General features: G+C 43.9%; 1 long non-coding RNA gene across 1 annotated transcript; it reads left to right on the forward strand.

The window, feature by feature from the left end:
- The first annotated feature begins 526 nt into the window (after positions 1–526).
- Positions 527–12212, forward strand: LOC120995275. Its single transcript, XR_005777563.1, has 3 exons — positions 527–649; positions 5104–5393; positions 12008–12212. It is a non-coding gene; the product is annotated as an uncharacterized LOC120995275 (long non-coding RNA).
- Positions 12213–13713: the final 1501 nt, after the last annotated feature.

A 13713-nucleotide genomic window follows, 5' to 3' on the forward strand; every position in this document is an offset into this window, starting at 1 on the left:
TATATATATACATACACACACACACACAAAACTATGTACTATACACCATACTATATATATATATATATATATATATATACACACACACACATAAAACTATGTACTATACCCCATACTATATATATATATATATATATATATATACATACTATATATATATATATATATATATATATATATATATATATATATAGACAAAACTATATACTATACACTATATATATATATATATATTTAAATACATAAGTCATGTCAGTAATCGTGTAGTGTGTTCACAGGGGGGCGGCATCCACCGGTCACTCTTCCTACTATTCTACTTCTATTTCCATTGTTAAAAAAAAATCTCCTCTTTCCACTTGTGGTGCCAGCGTTGTGGCTCCTGGCATCCTGAACACACACATCTCTCTATAGTATCTTCCTTTACCTTATATAGCAGGGTGCAGATGAATTTCTCACTTCTAATATTAATAGCCAGGAGGAGCTCAGGGGAGCTGCCAAAAATAGCAGGGAGGAGAGAGGCAGAGGAGGAGATAGGACATTGGGGGGGGGTGAGGGGGTGAGAGAGACACCAGCAGATACTCTGGGTACAAGAGAAGACACTTGTGACTTTGGCTTTAGGTAACTGCGGTGAGATCCTCTCCGACATGAGGTAAGTGCCTGTGTATTGCCCAGGACAAGAGCTCACTTACAGTGCAAGTCTGTCTGAATTCTCACATTTTAACTTGGTCATCATTCTGGCTGTCCGGCCTCATGGGTACATACTCACACATATCCAGTACAGCTAGAAAGCTAGAATTAAAGGGTTAATGCACACAGAACTAGAAATAACATCATGATCCTGATTCTTTAAGATATCACAATTCCGCTGATGAGTTAAATTTCTTGCCCAGCTGCAGATATTAAGTCAGGTTGGCACTGAGCATTTGCATCTCATGAATATTGGTATTTTACATTTTAAATAGGCAACAGCTAATACGCCACAAAGCATGTTTTATTGTACGTGTACTATATTGTTCATATAGAAATAAAACTAGAAACAGAACAACCGTTTATTGCTCTAACAAACCCATGCACATTTACACTAATGTACATGTGCCAATGGATGCTGGTGTTTCCGTTGTACCTAACACTCATATCGATATTATGTGAATGTTATAAGTGACTAGCCGTAAAAAAGCGTAAAGAGTCAGTTGAAGATAACCTATCCAAAATGTTCGTAACCAGTGTACATACGGAGTTATCTGCAGAAGGCCTATCTACAAAGCAGCTATGTCTGGCATTTGTATGGCATGTGTGATAAAGTCACCCTGACAGCTGTATCATAGGAAAGCAGCACAAGTGTGATGTATAGGAGGGGCTGAACTAGGCCCAGTCTTACAAGTGCTTTCTCCGATCATTCCCCAGTGCCTAGCCTTTTAAGGGAGCATCGGTTCAACAAAAATTGAACTGCAAGCTGCTCTTACCATCTCTCCGCAGGAGAGGGAAAGCTGGGTTCACAGAGGCCAGACGTGATATGTCATTCCATTCACTCTGGAGTTTAAGTAACAAAGTCTATGGTAAAATATGAAGCACACTTCATACAAAGCATGGTTTGTGGAGTTTTTAACACACAACCTGCTATTGATAGGGTGTTTTCCTATAGGCTTCCTTACAGCATTTAAAATGTAAATGTAGCAAAATAAACGCTTGTAAAACAAAAAAAAGTCATGAAAAATGCTTGAAATCCATGGCATTATTTTACAAGCGCTTAAAATGCAAAACAAAAAATTGTGTGCAAAGGAAACCTAAATAGGTTTTTCCTTGTCAATTTCACACATGGGGGGGGGGGGGGGGCTGTAATTATAAAAATTGGTGTAAAGGAAAACTCTTAAAAATGAAAGGTGGAATCGGATTAGTTGCATCTATTGGCAACCAAGCAGTTTTCCTATACAACAGTTTTGGTAAATCTTCCTCATGGTGTCTTTGTTATTTTTTACTAAAGGGTAGCGCTGCACTGGTGGAGCACTTTCAAACAGTTCCACGTGCGTTTAAATAGTAAATTCTTCTAAAATCATATAGCCTGGAATTGCAGGCAGAAAATCCACAGTCTTTTACAGTGCCAGCAAATCTGAAGATATCATCTAGTTGCTGCGCCAAAAAAAAATCAGCAAATGCCAATTAAGGGTACGACCACATGGCGCACTCGTGCTGCACTTGTGAGGCAACTGTGCTACGGTCCAACACTGTGTGGACGTATGAGATCTGCACTGTTAATGGCTGTGTGGCACCGACAATACCGGACGACCATTAACAATACAGACCGACAAAACAATGCAGTCCTAAATAGTTAACTGGACGGTACTTGACCACAGCGCCACTGTGTCACAACCATGCTGTTAGGCCGTACCATTATGCTGCTTATGTCAAGCTAGTTTCACACTAGCCCTTGTTACATCCGGCAGGCTCTCCCTGTATCCGGCATTGACGGAAGCTACAGCGTTACCGCCAGGCCCCATTAACTATAATGGAGACCGGCAGAGATCCGGCCGCAACATGGAAAATATACCAAGATTTGGCCGGACAAATATTGCTGTGCCGTATTTGTCAGAACTGGTAGCAATGACGCAGGGGAAGCCAGGTACACGAAACTGAGTGGCCCTGTCCACAGTGCACCGAAAACCTTATTTGCATAAAAAAATAAGATTCTCTCAGGATTAGAGGATTTTCACAAGAAAGGTATGGTTACATTGCAGGGCACCAACCCTACATGGTGGAATGCTTACACTGAATTAGTGAATGTTAATGGTTATGATATAATATGCAACAAATCCGCAGAAGTTACAGGCGGTATTACATAATACAGTAAGATGATAAGGAGCTGCCCTGAAAATATAATCCTATCTGGGCAAACATTCATTAAAAACTCAATAACATGAGATGCATTTATGTTGCAGTTCAAAGAGGTTGTCCTCTGTATGGACACTCAGGGTCATCCAAGGTGAAGGCTATATTAGGTCACTTCTCTGGCTACTGGAAGGGCTTCATAATGGGGGACATGGAATTTAATCCACATCATTTGTATCTGGCTGTCAGTGCACCAAATATACTGTTTAGAGATTTCAGGCTTTAAAGTGGTTGGCCCATCTCATACATTGGGGGCATATAGGTAGGATATGCCCCAAATGTCTGATAGGTGCAGTTCCCACCTCTGGTACATGAACCTATGTCTAGAACGGAGCCCACAAAGAGAAGAAGAAGTCCCTTAGGAATGAATGGGAATTGCACCGTGCGAGTGCGAGTGCGGCCACCGCTCCATTCACTTCTAAGGAGCTGACGGAAATAGCCGAGTCAGCACTTTAAAATCTTACTTTTCAATTCCTTGTCTGTTCCAGCACCACCGGTCCTTGGTCCTCTGGGTTACCGTGCTGAAGCAGTGATGTACTGTACCAGCATGTGGCTACTCCAGACAATCACTGGCAGCAGCGGTTGTGTCACTATGGCAAATAACTGATGTGGACCGTGATTTGTTTCCGGCTTCATCCGCTGTGTTGTTTCTTGCACTGACTCGGTAGAGGTGCTGGGTATTGGACTCCTACCAATCTGATATTGATGACCTAGCATGAGAAGGGTCATCAATACGTAAATACTGGAAAGCCCCTTTAAAGTTGTGCTTATGATGGCCATATGCATGAATGGAAATCTCTGAAAATTTTTTTTTTTTATTGTGAATGAAAAAAAAACAAAAAAACTATGGCATTTTAAAAAATGTTCACAAGAAAGTATAAGGCGTGTCTTTTTCTCTGGAGGAACTGGCAGATCCATGCATTACACACACAGCCTGCTGATTTCAGTAGATAGAATGTAAGGCTGTATTTCTCCTGTGGTGGCGCTGCCAGGTTTCACTGCTAAGTAGAGCCTCCACCTATCTGGAGAAAGGGGTCCGTTCAAGCTTATTTGGCGAGAGTCAGCTGCAGGCTGTAAGGAGAGGTCACCGCAAGACTTGCTTGACTCTTCCATCTGCAATAGATGCAAGCGAAGAGTTGGCATGCATGGCCACCTCTGCCACCTCCTTGCTTGGCAAAACAGGAATCAGAGACATACTCTGGATATGTCATTTCTCCTTAGGTTAAAAATATTAAGACCAATAAACCTGTGCTGCAGATCTCCCATTGATTGCACTACACAGAAATGCTTCCTTTTGTCTCCAGTCAGAGCTTTCCAGTAAAAAGGCATGGTAATCTATCCAGTAAAGGTGACCTTACACCTTCTATAGCTATCTCTTTCCCAACTCCCCATACACGTTGGGATCGACAAGCCTGGGCTTTCTTTGGGGAGTGAGGAGAAAGGTGCTGCAAGACACATCTGGTGGCATCTGATCTCCCAGGTGATCAAAAGGATCAGATCTTGCATTTCAGGGTGCCCAATTCTTCTCTTCCCTGAAATCATCACGGAGGATAATCGGGAGCTTCCCATACACATAAGATTGTTGGCAGCGGTTTCGGCCAACAATAGTCTGTGTAAAAATGGAGAAGCCAACCTTGAATAGAGGCGGGGAGGTTAGACATCTATTGTCTGCCACATACAATGCTGTCTTGACACCTTTTTCTGGGAGGTCATTGTCACCTACTGACTCCAGTTAGGATAATGGAATCAACACCTTTGACCCCATGCTGGGTATAATGACCTCTGACCCCATGCTGGGTATAATTACCAGATGTTGATTCAGTTACACATATTTATTCCCAGAGAATTCTTGTACAGTCACTCAGAATTGAGAAAGCTCGTTGGAAGAACGAGTGAAACGTTTTCCAGAAATCTACAGTAAGTCCAGTTGCCTTGATTTATTATGTGTATGTTAAAGCAATTTATTATTGTTATTTTTTTTGGTCCACTTTTAAGGAAAATCTGTTGTGTATGTGGGCATGTTTGACTGCATCCTGAGCGATCACTTGTCCCCATGGAAGATTAGTGACGCCAGTGGTACCCCTTTCTTTTTGGCATAAATGTCCATCAATCAGGTGTTTGAACTAAGTCTATTACAATGAAGAAAAACAACATTCAACTGGACATTGTTCACACAGAAGTTGCCCTCTCTTTATGGATATTTTCTGTTCTTCTTCACAGAATAAACCTTGTATGAAGAATAATTTTGTTGAACTACCTTCTATTTTCACCTTTAGGAAACATACTTCTTTATATGCCCATATTGAATCACGTGGCTATGGAATGTTAAGAAGTATGTAACCTGAAGGTGGGATCCCAGCTGGACATGAAGTATGTAACCTGAAGGTGGGATCCCAGCTGGACATATAAGTATCTTCTTAACACATGAGCTGGTAGAAAGCAGACACGTGAAAACCACACCAAATGTTGACGTGTCCCAAAGTTTCAAGAAACAATACAATGGATGTCAGGTTGGTGTCCTATACCCCTCTATCTGAGGGCTGCATATGATAAGGGAGCAAGATGCTGAGCTCAGGAATATATAAGGGGTCATCAATCAAACTGGTGTAAAGTAGAACTGGCTTAGTTGCCCATAGCAACCAATCAGATTTCAACTTTCATTTTTGAAAGCTCCTTTGGAAAATGAAAGGAGGAATCTGATTGGTTACTATGGGCAACTAAGCCAGTTCTACTTTACACCAGTTTGATAAATGACCCCCATAGTTTTCTGTGATTTTAGTCAGTATTTTCATGTAAAAAGCTGTTTAAGAGTGCTGCACCACTAAGTTTTTGTGGGCTTTTTTTTGGCTTGTGAAGACCAGCATGAAAGTCATGTGTTTTTTCTTTTTACAGACTATTTTTCCCTATAGAGAGAAAACACCTGAAAAAAAGCACACTCAGAGCATCACCAAGAGACCTAAAAAAAAAGGAAACAGCCTTAGGCTATATGCGCACGACCGTGTGCCCCCCATGGCCGTATTGTGGCCTGCATACAGCGGGTCCGCAATACATGGGCACCGGCCATGTGCATTCCGCATCACGGACCCATTCACCATTCTGGCCATGCTTCCGCAGCGCAAAAAAGTAGCGCATGCACTACTTTTTTGCGGTGTGGACCCCATTAAAGTGAATAGGTCCGCGATCCGCATGTGGCTGCCCCACAGTCTGTGCCCGTGCACTGCGGTCCGCAGCACGGAGCCATAACATTCGTGTGCATGTAGCCTTAAAATGCTACTACAAAAAAACAACTGTTTTAGTAGTTTCTTTACACCTGTGATTTTTTTGTGCATTTTTTTTTTTTGTGGTAAAAAAAACACCAGTTCCATTTGTTCGCTGAAAGTCTATGGGAAATATGAAATGCAGACAAACAAGCATTTGTTTTCTTTTTTTTTTTTGTTATTGGTAGATCTTTTGGGGTTTCTGGCGTTTTTTTTTTTTTTTTTGAAGCATGAAGCATGCTAAAGCTTTTAATATTTTTTCTGCCATTTTGACATCTCCTTCTCTATTAGGGAAGAAATGCCTGAAAAAAGGTAGTGCACACAGTTGTTTAGAAAAAAAAAACCTGCATGCAGTATGGAAAATAATGCCGGAGGTTTTATGGTGTTTTTTAGGTGAAAAAAAAAGTCAAAAAGGATTTGTGTGTAAGGACTAAAAGAGAAAACCTATGAGTCCTGTTTTCCCCACCAACACAAAATGATTAAGTCCACATCAAACTGAGGGCTCATGCACATGACCATGTGCCGGCCATGCCCGTATTGGAGCCCGAAAACAGCAGGTCCGCAGTATATGGGCACCGGCCGCGTGCGCATCGTATCACGGATGCAGACTTATTTACTTTAATGGGTCCGCAATCCAGAAGATAAAGTGTGGTTTGGAGCAGAGGCATGAAACGGAGGCCTAAAGAAGCACTACGGAGTGCTTCCGTGGGATTCTGGTCTGTGCATTTTCACTGCAAAAAATAGAACATGTTCTTTTTTTTTTACACGGACCAGAAAGATTATTGCGGACACATTCAAGCAAATGGGTCCGCATCTGCAAACGGCGGCCATGTGACCCGTAGCACAGAAACGGCCGGCACACGGTCGTGTGCATGAACCCTTACATGCATAGGCGTGCGCAGCCTATTGCATTAGGGTCTGCACCCTAAAGCACAAACATACATGCGGTGCATGTATGTATGTATATATTATATACACATACACACATATATATACACAAACACACTCCGCATACATACATACAGACCCGCACTATCAATATAATGAAGGGAGAAGAAATTATTTTTAAACGTACCCGTATTTTTCACCCTATAAGACGCACCTAGGTTTTAGAGGGGGGGGACAATAAGAAAAATATATTTTTCATTACACCTGAGGTCAGACCACCAATCAGACCCCCAATGTTAATCAGACCTCAGCTGACAGCCCCAATAAAACCCCCAATGTTAATAAGACCCCAATAAGACTTCAGATCAGACCCCAATGTGAATGGCCCCCAATCAGACCTCAGATAAGAGCCCCAGTGCCTCATATCAGGCCCCAGTGCCCATCTTCAGCCCCCCAGTGCCTCATATCAGCCCCCAATGCCCCTCTTCAGCCCCCCAGCAGCCTCTCTTCCACTCGCCAGTGCCTCATATCAACCACCAGTGCCCCTCTTCAGTCCCCCAGCAGCCTCTCTTTAGCCCCCAGTGCCTCATATCCGCACCCAGTGCCCCTCTTCAGTCCCCCAGTAGCCTCTCTTCCGCCCCCAGTGCCCCTCTTTAGCCCCCAGTGCCCCTCTTCAGCCGCCTCTCTTCCGCCCCCCGGTGCCTCATATCAGCCCCCAATGCCCCTCTTCAGCCCCCCAGTAGCCTCTCTTCAGCCCCCCAGTGCCTCATATCAGCTTCCAGTGCCCCTCTTCAGCCCCCCAGCAGCCTTTCTTCAGCCCCCGGTGCCTCATATTAGCCCCCACGCCGCCTCTCTTCAGCCCCCAGTGCCTCCATCAGCCCCCAAATAGAAAATAAAAAAAACACTTACCGTTCCTGCTCCGGACGCCGCCGCTCCTCACCGCCCGCTCTCTGTGTGGCCTCACACTGTGTGCAGCCTTCACAGTGGAGCACCGAGGACAAGGAAGGAAGAGGTGAGTATAGCGCTTTCAGAGCTTCCCGGCCCTGACAGAACCTCGAGTCGGCTTGATTAGGGTGTGCCCAGGCACACCCGACACACACTGTGCGCACGCCTATGCTTACATGAATAACCATGGTCCTCCTTAAGCATTAGTCAACATGTTTCCCTTATTTATGCTTCCAGTATGACACAATATTCAGCTTTCTCTATCAGTTCTGGCTGCATTAAAACAGCTTATCAGTTTTGCCGTCTGTGCATCCCACAATTTTCGCGACACCTACTGTAAAAAAAAGCCTATCCTTGTTCATTTTGTGGGACAGGTTCTATAATTTGAGGTCCGTCCGCACAAATGTGGACAGCACATGGATGACTTTTTTTTTTTTTTTTTGCCGCGGACCCATAGAAATGAATAGTAAAACAAGCATATCGGACATGGACCAAAAATAGGGTCATGTGCATGAGGCCTAACACCCTTTATTAAATGCTGCCCTCAGATAGAGTAGCATAGGAGACCTGCCAGTCATGTCGTAGTTTTATTTCGGCCACCTCTCGGCATGTTTGCCGTGCTGCGGCCGGACCTCCAGCCCACCTCCATTATAGTGAATAGGGCCAGCGCGGACTTCCGGCGGCACGATGCACTAGCAGCAGCACGGATCCGGCAGACTGTTCACCAGCCGGAGAAGACTGCCGTTAGTGTGAAAGTAGTCTAAGCTGCTGTGTGTATATGTATAGGAATATCTTTATTTCTGGCCATTATATGACTTGTATCTTGCGTTTCTTAGTAGTTTTTCCCTCTGCAGTCTGTAATGTTTTTTTTCTGAGCTGGTGGGCAGAGACTAGCCAGTATTATATCTGACCTGACACAGGACATGCAAAAACAGGTTCATTTGATCCCTTACTCTCTGTAGCACACCCCAGCAACCTAAGCACCACCTATAATGGAGAACATTATACGGTAGTAACGAGCAGTTTAGGGAGAGTTCACATCACCGTTATTTTTCTGTTCTTCTGATCCATCGTAGTTTGTGGACCGTAAAATGGCAATGGCTGTGTGCGTGAGACTTAAAGGTGTCTCACTTCAGCAAATATTTAGCATTTAGACAAAGTTAATACAAGACACTTACTAATGTATTGTGATTGTCTATATCGTCTCCTTTGCTGGCTGGATTCATTTTAACATCACATTATACACTGCTCATTTCCAGGGGTGATGACCACCCTGCAATCCAGCAGAGATGGCCGTGCTTGCACACTATAGGAAAAGGAGCAGGCAGGATTGCACATACCAGCTATTTCCTGTAGTGTGCAAGCTCAGCCATCACTGCTGGTATCCCTGGACTCAAGCAGTGTATAATGTGATGAAAAAGCCAGCAAAGGAGGAAATATGGCCAATCACAATAAATTAGTAAGTATTAACTTTATCTACAAAATAAATGAAATTTTCTGAAGTCTCACGCACACAGCCGTTGCCATTTAGCGGTCCACAAACTGCAACGTGTGCATCTCGAACTTTCCTCAGTCCCTATTATAGAAATGCCAATTCTTATCTGCAAAATGGACAAGAATAGGAATGTTCTATAATGTGGAATGGCCACATGGATGTGGACTGCATCTTTCTCTGATAAGATACAGTGAGGAACAGAAGTATTTGAACACCCTGCAATATTCATGAAATCACATTGTATGATTTTTAAAGAATGTATTTGTCTTGCACTGCTGAACATAAGTATTTGAACACCTGAGAAAATCAGTGTTAATATTTGGTACAGTAGCCTTTGTTTGCAATTACAGAGGTCAAACGTTTCCTGTAGTTCTTGACCAGGTTTGCACACACTGCAACAGGGGTTTTGTCCCACTCCTTCACACAGATCCCCTATAGATCTGTCAGGTTTTGGGGCTGTCGCTGCGCAACACAGAGTTTCAGCTCCCTCCAAAGATGTTCTATTGGATTTAGGTCTGGAGACTGGCTAGGCCACTCCAGAACCTTGATATGCTTCTTAGGGTACTTTCACACTTGCGTTTTTCTTTTCCGGCATAGAGTTCTGTCCTAGGTGCTCTATACCGGAAAAGAACAGATCAGGATTATCCCCATGGATTCTGAATGGAGAGAAATCCGTTCAGGATGCATCAGGATGTCTTCAGTTCAGTCATTTCGACTTTTCAGGACGCAGATAATACCGCAGCATGCTACGGTTTTATCTCCGGCCAAAATAACTGAAGACTTGCCTGAATGCCGGATCCGGCATTTTTTTCCATAAGAATGTATTAGTGCCGGATCCGGCATTCAGAATACCGGAATGCCGAATCCGTCCTTCCGGTCTGTGCATGCGCAGACCGAAAAAAAGGTGAAAAAAAATAAATGCCGGATCCGTTTTGCCAGATGACACCGGAAAGACGGATCCGGCATTTCAATGCATTTTTAAGACTGATTCGGATCCTGATCAGTCTTACAAATGCCATCAGTTGGCATACCTTTTGCCGGATCACTCTGCCGCAAGTGTCAAAGTAGCCTTACGGAGCCACTCCTTGGTTATCCTGGCTGTGTGCTTCAGGTCGCTGTCATGTTGGAAGACCCAGTCATGACCCATCTTCAATGCTCTGACTGGGGGAAGGAGGTTGTTGCTCAAAATCTCACAATAAATGGCCCCATTTATCCTTTCCTTAATACAGTTCAGTCGTCCTGTCCCCTTCGCAGAAAAGCACCCCCAAAGCATGATGGTAATACCCCCATGCTTCACAGTAGGGATGCACTGATGCATCTTCAGGTCCGCAGCTCCGCAAAAGATAGAACATGTCCTATTCTTGTCCGCAGCTTGCGGACAAGAATAGGCATTTCTATAGGGGGTGCCGGGCGGGTGTGTTGCAGGTCCGCAACACACCACGGACGTGTGAATGGAGCCTAAAGATGGAAAAATTTCTGAAATGATTTATCTTTGTCTCATTTTTTTTACAGCACATAAACCTGACATTTTAACAGGGGTGTGTAGACTTTTTATATCCACTGTATATGCCTGTACTATTCATTTACGGGGGACGGACGGACAGACATTTAAGGTACTGTAGAACTTTTTTTTCAAAGCAACAGTATTTCAACAACATTTAATACATCTGTATTGGAGGTTCCTTTCAAATGTGGGCTTCAGTGCAGCGCATCTACAATACACATGGTGAGGCCAATGCCCACTTATGTACGGCAGTGCACAGGCAGACTCTCATCTCTACCTGTGTGAGATTTGGAGAGAGCAGAAATGAGACATGCAGGCAAAGGGAGGTACTGTCAGCAACAGAAGAAGCAGGCTTGGGATCTTGGAAAGACTGATAACCCCCAGCTTGGCACTTTGTGCCTCATTTATATATAAAACGTAATTCCTGGGCCTGGGCGCGGCTAAGCTCTGTTAACTTGAAAAGAGCTTACCCGTGCCCAGGCCAGTTGATACTAGTCGTGACATCACTGGGCCAGCGGTAAACAGTGAGAAGGCCGCGGCGCTGCTGCCTTCTCAAACAGCTGATCGGCGGGGGTCCCTGCCGATCAGATGCTGATGATCTATCCAGAGGATACATCATCAGTTAAAACAAACTACAGAACCCCTTTAACATTGGTTAGAAATGCTAAATATAGGGAAAAGACTCCCTTTAGGAATGATAAGTGCTGAACTAGTGGATTTGAGGACCGCTATTTAAACGGTGAGACATGTATAAGAGATAGACTATTAGGTGTAAATAGTTCCTATGCATTGTGCACTGTAGTCATCAGAATTCCACATACCTGGGGAGATTTTCTTGTAACTAAACGTTTGCACTGATGCAACCACAGCACAAACCTTTTTATTCTGGAACTTCTGAAGTGTTCAAAAATGTTTGGGGCAGAGTAAATGTTATTTCACATGTGAGAATAAATTGTGTACAAGGTGTCTTTAAAAATGTTTGTACTGGAAAAAATGACTTGTGTTGCTTTCTGAAATTCAATAATTTACTTCTAGTATATAACGGAAAATGCCAGCTTTGCCTGGTTGCAGCTGGTGAAAAGGAACCACATCGACCCTACACAGGATTTGGTCCCCTTCAACCAGCCGCAACTGAGCAGATAACATTCTGAGAGGTAGACCACTGCCAGGACAAGATGGACGCGGAATTATTCACATTCATGTGTATTTTTCTGAACAAATAAAGTAAATGAAAATTAAATAACATGTTTTGTAGTTTTTATGGGACCTAAGGTTTGCAATAAAATACATTATCACAATGTGCCAACTACGTAATTAAAAAGGTCTCAAAAAGACAACCCCTTCCTGTATTGAAGCCGGTCCTTTGCTTGAGTTTCTCCCAGATCTCAATAAAAACATCAGTGGTCGATGAGTACGGTTTTCTGCTGATGCACACTGTGATGTAACTTTTTTTCAGACTACATATATGGCAGTCAGACTAGTTTTCTCTTCCCAGCTACACGTAGTGTAAATGTGATGTTTAGAATTACTCATACCATTCCTTGTAAGAAAGTCAAGTCCTTTTTTTTTGCCTTGTCCTTCTATTGAATTAGATGCTCTATCCTCCTAGTGAAAAGAGACCGCTAAAGCACCTTTCCTATAGTCACACGACGATTTCAGTGATTATATTTCATCCTGTATGTAGTTTACTGTCTGAATCCTCTTGTTTTATTCTAAAATGTATAAGGCTAATGGGTCTCCCGTATCTTATCCATATTTTATCGAGTGACAGTCATTTGTGTCTTACATCTAGTCATATTTTCATGCATGCCAGGCTATTGCCCACCTAGCATTGACTGCTGCCAGATAGGTCTTCCAGAAGGCTGTTTATCAGAGAGATACAATGGGCATGTGTTTATCTATATAGATCGAAGACTGTGCTGGATATCTGCCATTTATTCTCAACCTAGCAGATCATACGAGTGTATCACTGTACAGCAGCGGCGGCATGAAGCGCACGGCGTCATAGCAAACAATGACGCCGTGCGCTCCTGCTGTCCAGGTTCAGCTCTGAACACGGACATTCCTCCATTTTCACCCAGGCAGCCCCCCTGACAGGAGCATCGGAGCAGTTCATGCTCCGATGCCTTCCTTTGCCCTGCGCTAAATCGCACAGGGCAAACACATTTTTTGGAGATCCGGTGACGTACCAGGGCTCTCCATGGGGCTGCCAGGAAGCCCGGTGACGTAACCAGCACTGATGGGCGGGATTTAGCACTGCCCTAGCCAGTAAAACAGCTAGGGCAGCGCTAAAGCCCGCCCATCAGAGCCAGTGACACCGAACACACTGCCGGGCGGAAGCTTCCACCCGGCAGTGTGTTACGATAAACAAAAGAGCCCGTGCCCTGCGCGATCTAGCGCAGGACAAAAGGAGAGCATCGGAGCATGAGATGCTCCGATGCTAGCCTCAGGGGGGGCTGCCTGGGTAAAAATAAGGACAACCCCTTTAATAACTAAGTTTCTATTAGGCTCCATTAACACGTCCGCAATTCCGTTTTGCATTTTGCGGAACAGAATTGCGGACCTATTCATTTCTATGGGGCCACACTATGTGCTGTCCGGATCCGGAAATGCAGATCCACACTTCCGCTCCCAAAAAAATAAATAGAACATGTCCTATTCTTGTCCGCAATTGCGGAAAAGAATAGGCATTTTCTATTATAGTGCCGGCGATGTGTGGTCCGCAAAATGCGGAATGCACA

This window comes from Bufo bufo, chromosome 3 (assembly GCF_905171765.1).
Source record: "Bufo bufo chromosome 3, aBufBuf1.1, whole genome shotgun sequence".
Classification (NCBI taxonomy): Eukaryota; Metazoa; Chordata; class Amphibia; order Anura; family Bufonidae; genus Bufo; species Bufo bufo.